The following is a 12356-nucleotide window of genomic DNA, read 5'->3' as shown; positions in this document are numbered from 1 at the left end:
TCCTTTGCTGTGCAGTCATTGAGCAGGAGAACAGGCCGGGGACTCACCAACGCTCAGCCTCCTCCCTGGGTGTCCTGCTGCAGGAAGTGCGATTGGAAACTGGGGACCCAGTCATGTTTGCACCCGACACGTCACCGGCTCTTCGCCCGGCACCTTTAAAGGTACTCTGTGTCCTAGGCTTGGTCTGTGCCACAGAGTTCTGCTAGCATAGCCATGCCAGCGGGAAGGGTGAACATATCACAGCTACGTCTGCTCGGAAGGGGCAAGATAATGTCCCTCAAGCCATAGATCTATGCCAGGAAACCTGCGGTGTGAAAGCAGCTGTGCTGATGTGATGCTGCTGCTCTTGGCGTCGGTCCTGTTGTTCTGCATCCCCAGAACTCCTCCTTTAGTTGGCAAACCCCTTGTCTGCTTAAGGGAGCTGTGCCAGCAGGGGTGAAAGGAGACACTGGGACTTACTGGTGTGCCCTGCGTCCTTGGCAAGCGATGGTGGCTTTGGGGCCCCAGCAAGGGCAGAGCCTCGGGTACAAGGGGCAGGTGTGGGGGCAGAACCCTCCCAGCCTGTCCTTCGTGGCTGGCGGCCGGGAGCCCCGGGACTGAGCAGCGGAAGCTGGGAGCCTGGGGTCTCTGGCAGCTATCTGAAGGCCTTGTCCATTCAGCCCCCAAGTTGCCAGTCACTGCCACAGCGGCCATGAGCCCTGGGCTGTTTTAAATCACCAGCCCCAGGGCAACTGCCCCTTTTGCTCCCCACCCTGCCTATGGATCTGTAAACGGCCACATGCAGGCCAGTGCCAGTTCTTGTCATACACTGCCTCAGCCCACTTTCCCTCTGGCTATGCAGACGTTGGCTCTGGAGAGCTGACATGGCCTTAGGCTCTCAGGGTGACATTCACCTGTGCAGAAGGCCAATAGAAGGCCTGTAGGGTTAAATGGGACTTTGTCCTCACACTGGATCCATGGCCCCAGCATGAATTTCCCCCTCACTGCTTAAGCATGGCTTGCATGCCTCAGCCTTGAGTGCTCTGCTATGCCTCATGTTCCCCATTCCATGTGCCCCACGGTACAGCTGGAGGCCAAGGACCTGGAGCTCTGGTTAAAGCTCTGGGCTTCAATACAGCCTGATAGAGAAAAACCATCAGGCCAAGATCTACGAGACACAAAACCTCGCAAGAGGGAAGCCCAGCAGCACACTGTGCCGTAGAGATAGAATTCTCCGCTGGTGACAGCTGCAGGAGTCAGACCCGTTCATTCTGCACACGCAGTAACAGACCTGAGGGAGCGAGAAAGAGATTTTTTAGTGTCACGTAAGAACTTTACATTTGTATTTGTTCAAATCCCTTGTTATTCTTTTGGCTTCGTTTCTGAGTCATAGGGGTCTTGTTGCTGGTAATTACTGTTTTAACATTGTCTCACGTCCCAGGTGTTTGAACCAAGCACTGTGGGACATAATGAAATTAATGGGTAAAGTCAAAGTTATTTCAATCCAAGACAGATTTTCTTTCTTCCCTTAATGAAAAGAGGATGTTCCAAACCAAAACCACAGAGAAAACACCATTAAAGGACTTGGAAGAGGCCATAGCTTAATCAAATAATACTGTTTGTTTGCTTTCATATGGTGCCTTTATTCCGGGAGACTCGAAGCACTTAGCAAAAGTTCATTAAGGAAGTCTTGATACCTCCATGCAGCAAAGAAGGCAAGTGTCATGGGCCACTCTGTGCTTCAGCTCACCCCTCTGTAAAGTGGGTAGAAGGTCTATGGGCCTGAGCCAAAGTGAAGCCACTGCGGTGACCTTTCAGGTTAGGTCCTATATGCCATGAACAAAGAGAAACAACACATTGGCAGCAAAACCCCAGGAGTCCTACCTGAGATTCTGTTTATCTTCAACACATCCTGTTCAAACCTGTGCAAAAGAGGAAAACGAACAGGTCTGTCTTGTGTGGATGAAGGTGGGTGAGGCAGTATCTTTGATTGGACTGACTTCTTTTGGCAAGAGAAACAAAAATAAAATCATCCAGCTGTGACAAGAATGGGAACAGCATAAACAAGAAGACAACAGGTAGAGGAGCAGACAGAGTGTGCAGATGTTACCAAACACAGAGAGCAATCAGACGGGCAGTGTGAATGACTGTTATTTTATATTAAGGGAAACTATCAAACAAGACAGAACCAAGCAGTGGGCCGAAGCCTCGGCTGATTTCACTGCAGCTGCGCTACATATCTGCAGCTGAGTCTACATATGTGTGTGTGAAAGAGAGCACAGCGTGTGCTGTCTCCCTAACATACTGCCCGGTCTCTGCCTCAGAAAATGGCAGCTGCCCTCTAGACAGGCTAAATAGGTGTTCACTGCATAGATTCTTTGTTAGGCTCTGAGCCGTGAGACCAGTTCTCTCCTGAAGCATCTACATTTTTTCTTAAATCTTGCTGCCCTATCCCAAAGAAACTCCTGGACACTGGAGGCTTGCAACCCCCCTGTGTAGCTTCATTATAACTCACTCACTGCTGGAACAGCTATTTTGCAGCCTGAGCTGGGCTGCCAGCTGATAAAGACATTGTTCCCTTATCCTAACGAGCTGTGAAACTTCCAGAACACTCAAGATAAGGCCATGTGTTTGCCTGGCCTTTGCCCACAAGGATTTGGTTGCAAGCATGTCAAGAAAATCATCAAGCTTGTTTAAAAAAGCATGTGAAGCAACCTGAATGCGAGCAGCAGGGAAAATCCTACTGGAAGACTTCCTGTGAGACTTCTCATCTCATTGGGAGGAACAGAGGCTGTGCCAGGCAGGAAGGATGGACCAGGCACAGAACCATAGGGTCGGAAGAGACCACAGGAGGGTCAGCTAGTCCCACAGTGTGTCATGCATCTGACGAAGCGGGTCTTTGCCCACGAAAGCTTATGCTCCGAAATATCTGTTAGTCTATAAGGTGCCACAGGACTCCTCAGTGTCCAATACGTTGGCCATTCGCCACGCGTGGCGAATGGAACACCCTGCTGTGGCAAATCTGGGCTCTGGAGCTGAATGAGCCTCTCGGAGTCTTTCAATGTGGCTCCTCAGAGCTGCACACGAGTGCCCTACACCTGCTCTGCACACGCACCTCAGCGCACGGCGGCAGTAGTGACAGCTGCAGAGGCTCAGGCCCCACTGGGACCCCTGCACAGCTCAGGCTCCGGCGCAGCCCCAGTGTGGCTCCTGTGTGTGGCGGGGGAGTGTGCCTGGCTCTGGAGGAGAAGGAAGGCATTCAGTTGCAGGGAAACCTGGGAGAGCCTGGCTCTGGGAGAGGGGGAGGGTATTATTTGGAGGGGTGGGGACTGGGGGATCCTGGCTTTGCGGGGATGGGGAGGGTATTTATTTGGAGGAGGGGGCTGTGGTGAATACAGAAGGACGACACCCACGAATGTGGTGGTCCTTGAGTTAGTATTGGACACCAGTGATCTAGTCCAACCCCCAGCTCAAAGCAGGACCAAGCCCAATGCAGGACCAACCAATGAGTAGGACATAAGTCAGAGGCCTGGGTTTGAGTCCTTATTCCATCACAGACTTCCTATCTGACCTTGGATAAGTCACTTAACACGGCCCACCCCTTGTAAAATGACAATATTAGTTCTCCCCTGCCTTCTAGGCATGTTATTGTGAGAGGCTCAGAGCATGGCTTACTCTCTGTTAATACTATGGCAATGGTACCTCAGATAAAAGCTTTTCAAACTTGAGTCACAGGTTGTCCAAGTGAGCCACCAGTGGGCTGCAAGAACCTTTGTCTACCTGAGTGCCCACAGATGTGGCTGTTACCAGCTCCCAGCATCTTCAGTTTGCTTGGACTGGTGAGGCCCACCTCACACCGCTTCCTGAAGCTCCCATTGGCTGGAAACGGTGAACGATGACCACTGGGATCTGTGCATGGCCGTGCCTGCAGAGACTCAGGTAAGCAACTCATCTCATGGCCTGCCACCTGCGTTTGAAAACTCCAGCTTCAGACAGCTATGCAACAGCAGCCTTCTCTTTGCTAGGAAACCATGTCGGGGTTTTGCCATGTGTTAGCTGGCCTGTGTGAACAAACATGGAGGATGATGTGTTATTGGTACTACAGTACTCCTAGAAGTCCCATCAAGGTGCTAGGCGCTGTAGAACCATAGAACAAAGACACGGTCCCTGCACTAAAGGCCTTCCAACCTGCACAGTAAAACCGCAGGGGAGGACACAGCACGTGGCAGCTTCCATGGTGATAGCTGGCTACGGTACACCCTCCTCTCCCCTCCTCGTCTTTCACTTGACCCGGTGAGGCATAAAAATGGCAGATGACCTTGTCTTACTCGGACTTTCACTACCGTGTGAGACAAGCAGCGGAGGAACAGCATCCACCACCGCAGAGGGGTCAGGTTTGGGAGATCGGAGACCCGGCTGCAGCTTGAAGCCATTGTCTCCCCACCCGCTGTCTTGTCTGTTGGAATGTAAGCTGCTGCGGGCTGGGACTGTATAGACCCATCACCCAGCACAAGGAGGTCTGGATGCTGAATCAGGCCTTCATGGGAACAAGGCCCATTCCCCAGACAGGGGACTATTCCCAGGACCCGGTACTTGAAGATGCCATAAAGGTCCCTGGACTGGCTCCTTGTAGAATGGTGCCTAACCTTGCCCCAGCTCCTTTCAGAAGCTGTGCCCACCCCTGGGGCGGCTCCTGGCAGGAGCCACGTGTCCATGTTTCTCCCTGAGTAGTGTAGTGCTTGTTGTTTTGCCTCACCGGGTAAGGTGGGCAGTGGAGCATCTTGGTAATGTTTATACATAGCAGCAACAAAATTCACAAACGTCATGGCTATCTCACCTAGGCCGGAGGAGGAAAACAGGGGCTGATGGCCAAATCAGCCTGCCGTGGGACGTGTTTTTCAATGTTATAACCCATAACCTGGCCTCAATTATGGCAGTTGGTTTTGGGCACGTTGCCTCTTTCCATTATGGAAGGTCACAGTTTGCTCATCATGAAGCAACCCTTCCTACGTCTCCCCCTCTGACTATCTTCCACGTCACCCTCTGCACCTTCACTCATTCTCTCTTCACCAGCCCTCCTCCAGCTGAGTCAACAACCAGGAAATTGAAGCAAAGCCAATGAAAAGAGCCAAATTTGACTTGCCTGGTACATTCAAGTATCAGAGAGGTAGCCATATGAGGCTGTATATCCAAAAACAACAAGAAGTCTTGTGGCACCTTATAGGCTAGCAAATATTTTGGAGCCTAAGCTTTTGGGGTCAAAGACCTGCTTCCTCAGATGCATTTTGAAATAGTGTAATTAGAGCCCATTATAGCTTATGTAATGCCAACACATACAGGTTGCCAAGCACCAGGGATAGAACCTATGATTGGAGGGTCTAAAGCCCTGTGCTCTACCACATGAGCTAAAGGCCAGCTGGCACTTATCTGAGGCTGTAGAGCAAAGACTTCACTCACCCTCCTAGAATAAGGTCTCAGTGCCTCTGGGTACTACACTTATTTCAAAGTAGCACTATTCTGCATCTTAATAGTGCCTATTTTGAAATAGCATTTTTGAAATAGGTGTTATTGCTCATGGAATGAGTTGTACCAGAATCGAATTAATGCACCTGCTCGTTCGATTTTATTTTGAAATGGCACATGCATCATTTAGACGCTGCCAAAGTTATTTTGAAACAACTGCATGGTGTAGACACAGCCTGTGAGAGTCAAGCTAGTGTGTGCTGGGGGGGACGGGTGAATTAGGACAGGGGGATGCAACCCCCCAGCACTGCCCCACCCCAACTGCCCAGGGCCCCATGAGAGCCAAGTGCTCCCCCACTATAGGGGCAGGCCACCTCTCCCCCAGTGGGCAGTGCATGGTCCCAGCTGCCCGCCCTCCAGCCCAAGAACATGGGGTCAGAGAGTGGGAGGGAGGTGCATGCCTCCAACCTTCCCAGCCCAGACCACAGCACAGGGGGAAGAGCTGGCAGCACAAGGCCTCCGTCTTCCTTGGCTCTGGCCAGAGGACTGGAGGGAAAGAGGACAAATGGTGCCCAGCCCCAGAGATCTGACAGCACCTCCCCAGCCTCCACAGGGCTGAACCTTAGACAGCCCAGGGCAGGGGTCAGAACCAAAAGAGCAAGAAGAGCCTTTTTTTTTTCAAATTTGGTAAAGAAAACCCTCAATAATTCAAAAGCCATGATGCATGTGAATACGAGATGGCCCTTAATAAATAGCGTCAAACCACACTTTCTGTAATCCCTGTTTTAAGAGCAGCGCACACACCAGCTGTGTCTATATTTGCATGCCTCTTTTGAAACACATATGCAAATTGGGTAAATCAAAAATTCAAATGAGGTGCAAATTTGCATATTTGGTACCTTGTTTGCATATTCATATTTGAAAACCCATGTAGACGCTGCTCTTTCAAAAGTAAACCCCATCCTCGAAAGAATCCTTCTTCCCTTTTTTTAATGGGAAAAAGGATTCTTTTGAAGATGGGGTTTACTTTCAAAAGAGCAGAGTCTACATTGGTTTTCTTCTTTCAAAAGACGCTCTTTTGAAATAAGAATATGCAAACAAGGTGCCGAATATGCAAATATGCACATCATTTGCAATTTAATTTGCCTCATTTGCATACCTCTTTCAAAAGAGGCATGTTAAGTGTAGACGCACCCACCATGATTTGCAATGCAATACCTGTTTACTGTAGGGTGTTCACAAACTTTCTACATATGCTATTTCCTCACCCTCTACCTGTGTTTGTACCACTGTCTTCCTGACTTGCACTCCCGAACCTTCTCTCTCTGTGGAGGATGCTGGATTCTGAACTATTTCATTTTTGTTTTTGAAATCACTGGACGGCTGCTCTGATACTTTGATAAAGCACTTTTTTATATATTCGCCATCTGTGCCTGGCTTTCCTCATGCCATGACCTCTTGAGTTACCACAAAACTAGCCACAGTTATGCTACTATGATTTCACCCATTTAGCGAACGTATTCTTATTTGGCTTTCCTTTGTGTAGTAGCTCCTCCGTGGCTTTTTTCTGGTATCTCCAGCTGGATATTATTCAGCAGAAGTAGTGTGGTTTTTGAGAAAATGCCTCTCGAGGTTGCATTTTTGTTGTTGGCAAATTTCTCATTGCAAATGAGCCATAAAGGGAGCCCAGCCGAACTCAACAAAAATGTGAAGGATTTGGTCCATTCAGTTTGTACTTTTATGTTTTCATCTTCGATTTTCCTCTTTTTTGAAGCCATTCCAACACCACGTCACTTACGCCAATTTTATTTCACATTTAATTTCAGAGTTTTTTCTTTAAACGTTTGGTGGCCTGTACAGTAGGAATGCTACAAGCTTCCTTTTCCTTTTCAAAATCAAGATTTTATTAACACCATGCTCAAAACACAGATACCATATCATATCCCACAATGCAGTGCACATAGTAAAGGGGGAGTTAGCCAGCATTTTCAGATCATATATCATTTGCTATTTAGATATGAGTTGTTCATTGTTGGGCTTTTACATATTCACCATTTATCGAAAGTAATCAGGAAGGTTTTGTTCTGTGTTTTTACTTTGCCATTATCACCTCAGGAGCCACAAAAGAAGTCCTTCAAGAGGCACAAGTGGCTGCGGAGCCGCAGGATGCAGACCCCTGGCTCAGGGCATGCACGCTGAACGGAGTGGGGGTGGAGTGCAGACAGGGCCAGGCTGGCAGTTTGGGAAGTATTGCCTTCCCCCGCCTATTACACCTGAAACCTCTGGGTATCCGTAAGAGGGGACAAAGAAGCATTGCTCCCCGGTATATCAGAGGGAGAACATAAGAAGGGTCACAGTGGGTCAGACCAAAGGTCCATTTAGCCCAGTATCCTGTCTTCTGGTATAGGTGCTCCAGAGGAATGAACAGAACTGTTAATTGTCAAGTGATGCATTCTGTGTCACTCATTCTCAGCTTCTGGCAAACAGAGACTAGGGATGCCATCCCTGGCCGTCCTAGCTAAAAGTCATTGATGGACCTATTCTCCAGGAATTTCTCTTGTTCTTTTTTAGACCCCTGCTATAGTCTTGGCCTTCACAACAACCTCTCTCAGTGAGTTCCACAGGCTGACTGCTCATTGTGTGAAGAAATATTTCCTCCTTTGTCTTAAACCTGCTGCCTATGCCTTCCATTTGATGACCACTTGCTCTTGTGTTATGAGAAGAAGCAAATAACTTTCCCTTATCTAAACAAAAAAGCAGTCCAGTAGCACTTTAACGACTAATAAAATAATTTACTAGGTGATGAGCTTTCGTGGGACAGATCCACTTCTTCAGATCCCTTTCTTCACACCTGCCATGATTTTATAGGCTTCTATCATATCCCCCCTTAGATGTCTTTTCTCCAAGTGGGCAGGGTTAAGGAAGGCACATATACAAGGGAGAAATATGGAGGGGCGGGGAGGTAGATTACATGCACAAGGCAGACCTGGCTGAAATGGAGTCTTCAGATGGATGGGCTTACGCATCAAGTCAGGAATCTGATGAGAACATCCTATTGAAATTAGTTACTGAAAGGCCTGTTATTGGAAGGGATGGGTGAACTCCCACATGCAGCCTATGAGTTATGAGATGCTTGGGCTGAAATGTGGAAGAATAAACCTAATTGTATTTTTATGGCCCCTTTTCCTTTTCACATGGGGCTGGGTGCCGGACAGATGACGCAGAGTGAGGGAGTTGCTTTGCATGTAGCTCTTTGATTAATGGGTCCGACTATTAGCAGGTTATAAATTCAAATTGCAAAGAGCTGATTCACTAAGAACAAGCCAGAGACATCGGCTGTGCTGGGAAGCCCAGGTGAAGGGACCAAACTGAGGCACTTTCCAGACTCTTCTGTTCTTGCTTTCAGTCTACTTTGTGCTTGTTCCACGCGTAAGCCATTCTGACTGCCTCTGTCCCCGGGAAAGTTTGGAGCCAAAGGGACAGGGACACTGGTCTAGTGGGTAGAGCACTGGAGCGGGAGCCAGGACACCTGGATTTCATTGCTAGTTCTACTGTGGGATGTTGGGCGAGTCACATTCCCTTGGTATTCACACCCATTTTGTTTCATCTCGTAAGACTGTAGCACCCGGAGGCAGAAGCCGTCTCTTCGCCCGTGTCTGGACAGAGCCCAGTACAAAGGGGGCCGTTGTAATACAAGTAGCACAGCTCCCGCAGCTGGACGTAGGCAGCGGTGGTGAGCTGGTGAAAGTGGCCGTACCAGCCAGTGGCAGGAAAGGGGAGGCTCGGGGTGTGGGGGTAGGAAATTCTACCAGGGTTCTTGTGCAGGAGCATGGTGCTCCTCCCCCCCGCCACTGCTGCTCTGGGCATGTGGTTGGGAGGGCGACACACAGCTCCTCTCCCATCCCCAAGCTGTTTCCAGGGGGATTCTTGATACACCCGTGCAGCAGCTGCACCGTCTGCAGGATCGTTTGCACCCTGGGATCAGTCAGAAGCTTCCCCACCCTCCGGCAGTGGCAGCAACCAGCCTTGCCTTCCTTCAGGCTCCCTGCTTTCGTCCCTTCTGCTTCCTCATGGCCTGCCGGCCTACGTGGCCCTGGCTGCTGGGCTTTCTGCAGCCCCAAGAGCCCCTCGGCTGTGCCTCAGCTTGGTCAGTGGGCACCCTCAGCCACTGGAGGCAGGGTGGTGGGGACTGAAGTGGTGGTGCGGGGTCAGTTCTGGGCACAATGAGCCATTCTCCCCTCCATGCCCTGGGCTTTTACATGCACTGGGATGGGCCGATCTCCTCAGAGCCTCTCACGGTCACTGAGGTTCACAGTCTCTTCAGGTTTCTGAATCGGAGCAGGTGTTCGGCACCCTGTGGGTGCTCCTCTGAGTACAAGCAGGGAGGCCAGAAGGGGTGGGGGCCCATGGAATGGCAGGAGCAGAAAGACAGGAGGACAGCTCTTAGCTTTACCCGCCACATGGAGATGCTGGGGCGTGGGCAGGGAGACAAGAGCCCAGCTGTGGAGAACAGGAGGAGAAAGGAGTGGGAGACAGCAACCAAAAAACAATCTTCATCCATCAGGATTTGGGGTAGGACTCCCCGTGCCAACGCCTCACATCCAAGTTCCAGAGCCCAATCCGTCATTGAACTGTGCAAGGTAACAAGGAAACAGGCCCCCTCATGGGTACAGGCCTCATCCACATTCCCATAACACTGCCCCACTGTGCTCTGTGACAGGTCTGCCCTGCAGCATTCACCCCAAAATCCCCCTCGCCCTCAGGGGAGCTGCCCTACTAATGAACCTGGCTCCTAAATTTTCCTAGTATTGACCCCATCTTCAGTTGCACTGGACAGTTCCTTGTGAGTCCTTCAGGCCGTGGTAGTACTCAGAGACTTTGCCCCCCTGTCAGATTGCTGCAGAGATGTTCAGCCCTGTCACAGGTCCTCACGTGTGAAGGTCTCGAAGCTCAGAAAAGTTCTGTTCCTTTCTAAGGGAATACTCTGAAAAGTGCCAGTCACTAAAGAGGCGTGGACCTGGGACAGAATGGGGACAGCCCAGGCAAACATATCATCCAGGAGCAAAACACAAAATACCCTGCTGGGCTTGTTGTGGCAAAGGACAAGGTCCTTCTCATCATCTGAGAAGCATGGTGATCTTTCTACTGTCCCTGTCAGAGTTAATTGTCTCTCTGGCTGACATGGGGAGTGGTGGAGACTCCAGGCAAAACTGGGACAGGAAAGATGGGGCAGGGACCATCTTGGATGAAGGGTGGTTGGACACCAACAGGATGAGGTGTGCAGAAATTCCTTAGGTAGCTTAGACAGGCCATCTTCCTTCTTCCCGAGACAGCAAATTCCGGCAGAGATGGGTTCAGCGGCCCATCTAGGGGTTTGCTGTTTGTGGGATTGTTAGCTGCACAGCAGAGATCTGGGCTCCAATGGTATCGCTGGCACACGAGCAGCAGCTTAACAGCATTCTCTGAGCGAAGGCTCGTGGGAGGGCTGCTGTTTCAAGGGATTTATCTAATGCCCTTGATGCCGTCAAGCACAATACACTAATCTCCATGACAAGTGTTCACAAAGGAGAATTGCATTAGTCCGTCTCTTATCTGTCTAATGGGAAACATATTGAAAGGAGCAGCCTGGAATCTGATCCTCACCTCCGGCAGCTGAGCAGGCCCACAAGGAGCTGTTCCTGGGCCTGTTTCCTCTAATTTGTACAGGAATAACTCGTGTCCTGATCAGAGAGACCTAATCGCCCTTTAGATGCAGAGGAGTGGAGGGATCCAGTTACACGCATGCCGGAGGGGCCCCAGGGTCATGCTCTCCTTAAACACAAAACGAACAAGAATGTAATGATATCGTGATGCTTTGAGCCTGGTTTTCTCAACACCAAACTGGGGTCTGCTTCCAGCTCCTTATTTCTGCTTTATGAACAAGTGAATACTCTGGATACTGCCAGGTGCATTCCTTGAAAGCCAAGCATTTTCTTAAGAAACACACGCAAAGCTAGCCGAGTGCCTACTCCTATGGTGGCCATCACTGGCACGTCCCATGAGAAGAGCTTCACAGTCTGGCCAGAGATTGTTTCAGTGCCGAGTTAAAAATGAAGCGCTAGATGGTGATACCTTCCTTACTGGGAGTAGCACAGCTGGAACCTCTCGTGTCTGGTACCCTCAGGACCTGACCGGTGCAAACGAGAGAATTTGCCAGGTGTTGGAAGCTCAATATTTTCTTGCATATTACCAAGATTTCCACTGCCTCCTGGGCTCCTAGAAGACATTTATGGTAAAAGACAGCTAAGTAACAGCACGGGACACTGAGAGCCAGAACTGGTGGCTGTAACCAAACTTTAAGAGACCGTGGGAAACCTGCTCACACCCATGATAAGTGGTCATCCAGCTAATCATGCCAGATTACAGAGTTTGCCAGATGAGAGAGCTCTGGATTAGAGGGGTCCAACCTGTACCTACTGGGGATTCAGGGGAATTACTCACTGGCTAAGTTGCCAGACAGTGTGGGAAATAGTATATCCCATCTGGCCTGACTGCATTAGGGCTCGGTCGTGGTTTTGCCACCAGCCCCGTGCATGGGGCAATGTACTTGTGTCATGTCAGCTCCAGAAGGGTGTGACTCACCTCTGAAGAGCACCCCCTCCTGGCGGTTTTGGGGATTGAGTCTGTCAGGCTAGTGTTCCTTTCTGCAGTAGCGCTCCGTCACTCCGTCTGTTGCTGTCTCCCGCGCTCCTTTCCTCATCATCTGGCACGGTCCTCGCTGGGTTGGCCAGCCTGCCAGCTCCCTGCTCCTTGGGGGTAAATGTGAGCTACCCCGTTTCTGTAGCCCCAAACACACCTCTCTCCTCTTGGCCTCTGCAGCCGGTTTCCTCCCTATATAAGCCCAGACCAGCTCCTTCTCCCTCAGCCAGGCTCCC

General features: G+C 50.2%; 1 long non-coding RNA gene across 1 annotated transcript; it reads right to left on the bottom strand.

Moving 5' to 3' along the window:
- Window positions 1-1185: 1185 nt before the first annotated feature.
- LOC142002489 (uncharacterized) lies at window positions 1186-11682 on the bottom strand. Its single transcript, XR_012642676.1, has 3 exons — window positions 11554-11682; window positions 1864-1901; window positions 1186-1270 (listed from the first exon to the last, which is right to left on the bottom strand). It is a non-coding gene; the product is annotated as an uncharacterized LOC142002489 (long non-coding RNA).
- Between the last annotated feature and the right edge of the window lie 674 nt (window positions 11683-12356).

This window comes from Carettochelys insculpta, chromosome 27 (genome assembly GCF_033958435.1).
Source record: "Carettochelys insculpta isolate YL-2023 chromosome 27, ASM3395843v1, whole genome shotgun sequence".
Classification (NCBI taxonomy): Eukaryota; Metazoa; Chordata; order Testudines; family Carettochelyidae; genus Carettochelys; species Carettochelys insculpta.
This window is presented reverse-complemented; position numbering and strand designations above follow the sequence as displayed.